Source organism: Zea mays, chromosome 4 (genome assembly GCF_902167145.1).
Source record: "Zea mays cultivar B73 chromosome 4, Zm-B73-REFERENCE-NAM-5.0, whole genome shotgun sequence".
Taxonomy (NCBI): domain Eukaryota; kingdom Viridiplantae; phylum Streptophyta; class Magnoliopsida; order Poales; family Poaceae; genus Zea; species Zea mays.
Genome location: NC_050099.1, coordinates 60,461,401 through 60,466,610, shown reverse-complemented (window position 1 = coordinate 60,466,610; position 5,210 = coordinate 60,461,401).

Sequence of the window (5,210 nt, the reverse complement as noted above, 5' to 3'; positions counted from 1 at the left end):
AATATGCATATAAACATTAACAAAGTTGTTTTTACATTGATACCTTCGGGTCATTCGAAGGTGCAGACACGAGAGTGATTACAATCCAGCGTGAACAGTATGGTGCTACTGTTCATCTATTTATAGGCACAAGACGCGAGAGTGATTACAATCCAGTGTGACATTTACTTATGACCATGACATAAATAATTAAGGACTAGCTAGTCTTTTTCCCTTCCGGCCAGCATCATGTTCAGTCTTCATCACCATTATAAGCCGAAGCTATTACTCTTCGGCTATAGCTTCGGCGTTCATTCTTATCATCTTCGGATTATATCTTCACCTCGCATGCCTTTGTCATGGGAGAAAACCTCCATCCTGAAGCCAAAGCTCCCTGTAATAATCCATATCATGCTGAAAACGAATGGTTAGTCATGTTTTTTGAGGACCTTCAGAAGAGGAAGGCCCCCAACAAAAGCTATTCAAGTGCTTTCATCTTCAGCATCCTTGTTAGCCTTTAGAGCTTTACTCACAACAAGTCCCTGTATATTATGAAGATTAAATCCGAAAATCAATCGACGAAGTTCTATCTATAAAAGATAATATACAAAGATGCTAACCTTTAAATTATTGTAAGCCAAGCAATCCATGAGTTGGTCCTTCGGCATAGCAGATAGCCCATCCATTATGTCCATCATTTCGTGGCAAGCCTCAAGCTCCATGTTGCCTGGAAGACAATAAAGATAACCATTTTCGTCATTGCCACCGTAAACAAGTGAGCCCGATGGGTATTTCAAATCTTTGTCATAATCTTGCACGATAATCTAAGCTACGGTCAATCTTCCCCCAAAAGCGTGCCAAATAATGTATTCATGCCATATAACTAGTTCCTTTTCAATAACAACCGTAGTAATTTCTCCTTTAGAACCTTCAATTTTGGAACTTTTGGCTTCCTCTTTCTCCTCCTTAAGGGCATCAGTTATTGTATAAATCTTCGAAACAACATCTTCCTTTAAATCAAGATTATTTTTTTGGGCTATCAATCACTTCCATAGCTAATTCATCCTTCATACACTCAGCAACAGGTGCGCTGAGAAGAGGCCTGCTAATCTTTGGCTCGGTAGGTAACGCCACCTTCGCAGGCTTCAAGATAGCTTTTAAAACGTTGACCATCCTCTTTCCCTTCTGAGGTGTGCCATCAGAAGACGATTTAGGCTTTGGCTGGGCCTCTAGTTTCAGTCGCGCCTCTAGCTACAGCTCAGGCTGCAAGCTAGCTAAAGGCGCCTCATCTTTAATAAGCACCTCAACAACTTCTTCCTCAGTGTCCTTCTCCTCCTCATATATCAGAAATAAAACCATGGTAAAAACATCCTGATAAAAATATATCCAAGTTATCGCAAAGCCAAGTAATCATTACCTTTGTCCATATAGAAGAAAGGACCTTCGACTCAACAGCTGATGTAGTTTGGGTAATAGCTTCCCCCACCAAAAGTCCTAAACTCAGGCAACACTGCCGCCCTCTCTTCATAATAAGATTTTGGTTGGTTCACTGAAATCTTTACTCTTTTTGCTTTGGCCCAGTCGAAGATGATTTCAAAGCGCCTTTTCTCTTCTTCCCCTTACCATCTGCCGGGAAGGAGTAATCCTGGTAAACAAAATGAATAGCATCAAAAGCTCGGTTCAATCTTCGCTTCCCTCAAACCCCAAAAGCAACGGTCAAAGCTTCGTCTTCTTTCTTCGTATAGTTTTCTAAAATTTCATTACACGTTGATTCAATGGCCTCTATCCATTCGTCATCTGGTTCACCGAACTGACTCTTGCATCGATATGTATACATTAAATTCACCAAACCACCCTTCTTAGCCCCTTGCTTAGATGGGCTGCCCTCTTCAATCTTCGAAATTTCCCTCTAATTTAGAAGGGGACATACCCTAAAGGCTATGTGTTCCTAAATTAGATACCTAGTACCGATGTAGCTGCACACGGCGTTAAAAGCCACAAGACAAGCTTGAGCTTCTTCAGTCATTACAATTGCCAGCATCTTTATACCAAAATGAGACATAATGGGCCTCTGAATAATCTCCTTGATATCTTCTCTCTTGTTTAAGACCATTGCTTCGTCCAAGAAGCTGGCCACTTGCTTTGGTACAACAAGATAGGGTACCGGTATGTGAAGGTGTAGCAACCAAAATTATTATGAAGCTACTCCTTTCCAGTTGCTTTTGTTTAATAGTGGAGCTCATGAATATTGCAGAAACAATCAGCATTTGGCTCCACACCTTGGCTTCTCATTGCCCAAATAAAAACCCCTACCCTCATCAAACCGTTTGGGCTTAGCTAAAGAAGATAAATATCAAATCTCTTCAGAACTTATACCAGCATCTTGTGAAGAGGAAACCGAAGGCCAGCCTTCATGAAGCTTTGGAAAACCACAACTTCATCTTTTTAGGGTGCAGGATAACATCCTCCCCACCAGGCCTTGAAATAGAAATGTCACAAAAGTATCTATGCTTCATTACCTCGATATGTCCTTTTTTATGGTCAACTTGCCAAAGAAAACATGGTTTGGCTTCTAGGGTTGTTCTTCAATGTCATCAACATCCTTTTAAAATCAAACTCCTCGCTGTATTCAGAATAATCTGATAGCCCGGCCAACATTTCATCAGTAATTTTATCAACATTAGACTGTCTCATGGCCTCCTGCAACTCAACAAGAGCAAGCTCTTCGCTCTTCTTCCCTTCATCCATTTCAAAAAAGTCACAAAACACAAAACTACGCAGGCAAGGCTATGTGGCAAATCGTGCTCTACATAGAAAACTTCAGAGTTTTAGTAAACAAAAATAGCTAGTTGGCAAAAGCAGACGGATGTTGTAACTAGCACACACAAATCTCAACCCATTTTATACACAAGTGGAAAAGAAATGCGAGAGCCAAAAAATTTCAAAATCTAGGCCTATCACTTCAAGTGGGTCCCCTTCATAGGTTCTTACGAAGCATATTCGTTTTTCACTAACAAGCTTTGGGAAGGTGTTTTTTGGACCTTCAGAACAAAGCCTCTGTTTATTTCGCGATCTGAGCTTGTTATGAAAAACGAACTAATACCTCGAGGGACTACTGTTGGGTCCTTCGTTTTTCGAAGGTCCTCAAAACGCTAAGTTGATAGTTGTTTCCTAGCCTATTTTAAGTGTTACAGGTACAATACAGAAGGCACCTTTGGATGAAACAACCATAAACTCGGGTACAAAGGCACAAGCTACGAGATAGTAATGCATATGTGCAATCAACAAAGCTGGATGAAGCTTCAAGAAGTCTTCACGAGTTTGCTCAACATGATAGCAAGGGGAAAAGATAGGATTACCCTCATTATGTCTAATAGTTCAAATGTATAGGCTTGAGGACACGATTGTAATTTTGTCGAAGTTGTACCTCGCGCCTATAAATAGAGGAACAATGTCATGCATTTGGGACATTTTCTGGATCGAGAAAAAGCAGACAACTCCATCTTCAAAGTTGTATTTCTTTATTCCCCTTGTAAGCCTCGCAGAGCCAAAGGTATAAATGTAATCTCTAATTCAATAATGAAAAAAGTATGAAGTAGTAAGCGATATTTGGAAGACCTTATTTTGTGTCTTGTGTTCATATCCCATGTAATTTGCTTTGTATTATCTTCATGTTTTCTTCATTCATTTTAATCACATCTTTGCCTTTTACTTAACCTTCTTCCCAAAGAAGGGTGGACAAAAAAGATGAAGCTTAATCTTACTGTGTTGCCTTGTTTTTGATATTTGCAGGAATAAAAAACGAGTGCACAACATGCATGTTCCGGACCATATAGACCTCTGCCCCGGACCGTCTGGAGTACCAATGATCAGATTGAACAGGAACTGTACAAATCCAACAAATGAACTACGAACTGTCCGAAGAAAAAGAGTACCGTCTGGCACCCCGTGCGGACCATTCGGCCTCATACGCAGACCATCCTCCCATTGAGAATTAGACCAACCCCAAGGTGTTGGGTTTGATAAAATGAATTTTATTGTCACTCGTGGACTGTCTGGAGGCACGACCAGACCATCCATGATAGGCTTTATCTAACGTCTGACGACACATTTAATGTGATTATAGTCGTTCATAAAGCCATTGTCACTAACCGTTGCAATCCAGTCGTTGATCTTGTAGGGGCGGACCGTCCGGACCAAGAGCACGGACCATCCGTGTGTGGCAGAAAGATGGCAATGGCTATGAGGTGGTTGGAGGCTATAATAACCACCCCCTTCAAAGAGCAAGACTTCACTTCAAGGCACACTCAAAAGACTCAAATCTCCTCCAAGTGCCATAATTGTGATTTGTAATCTTTTAGTGATTAGCGCCTTGGAGAGACTCTAGAGAGTGTGTGACCTTGTGTTCTCTTGTTGCTCTTGTTGCTTGGTTTTCTTGATCGTGCTTTCTTCTTCACCCTTCTAATTCTCACTCACAGCAAGCCAGCAAGAGACACCTAAGCGTGTGGTGATCCTTGCGGGGTCTAAGTGACCCTCGAGATTGAGAAGAACTTGACTAGTCTAAGTGACCTTTTGAGAGATGGAAAGGGTTGAAAGGGACCTGTCCTACGTGGACTCCTCAACAGGGAGTAGGTTCCTTGGCACCAAACCTTAGGAAATAAATCACACATGTGTTTGTGTTAATCTTCATTAGCGATTTGGTTCTTCCTCTCTCCTCTCTATTGTTCTCTTGCTTGTGATTGATTTGAGTTGGCTCTCAAAGTAATTCCGCAATTCATTGAGAAACTCTAAGCAAGAACACCTCTCTCGCACTCCGATTGACTTTATACATGTTCTAACTCTAACCCGAGGTTGAAGTTTATGCTTAAGTTTGTGTTGGGGGCCTTCGTCCTCCAAAGGTCCTCAAAAACATGATTTAACAATGTCTTCTAAGTATGGCTTATGGACAGGTATCTTCAGATTCATGATAAAAGCGTACACGATGAAGAGCGTGATCGTGACGAAGGTTGTTGTTGCTCCGAAGCTGTGTGTTGGGGGCCTTCGGCTTCCGAAGGTCCTCAAAAACATGATTTGACAATGTTTTCCAAGAAAAATATGTAAATAGGTACCTTCGAAGTTAGATTGCGGGTATACAAAAGCACGGTTAAAGACGAAGCTTGACTGGGACGAAAGGCGATCACGACGAAGGACAAGACGATCACGAAGCTATGTGCAGAAAAGCTTCTGCATAA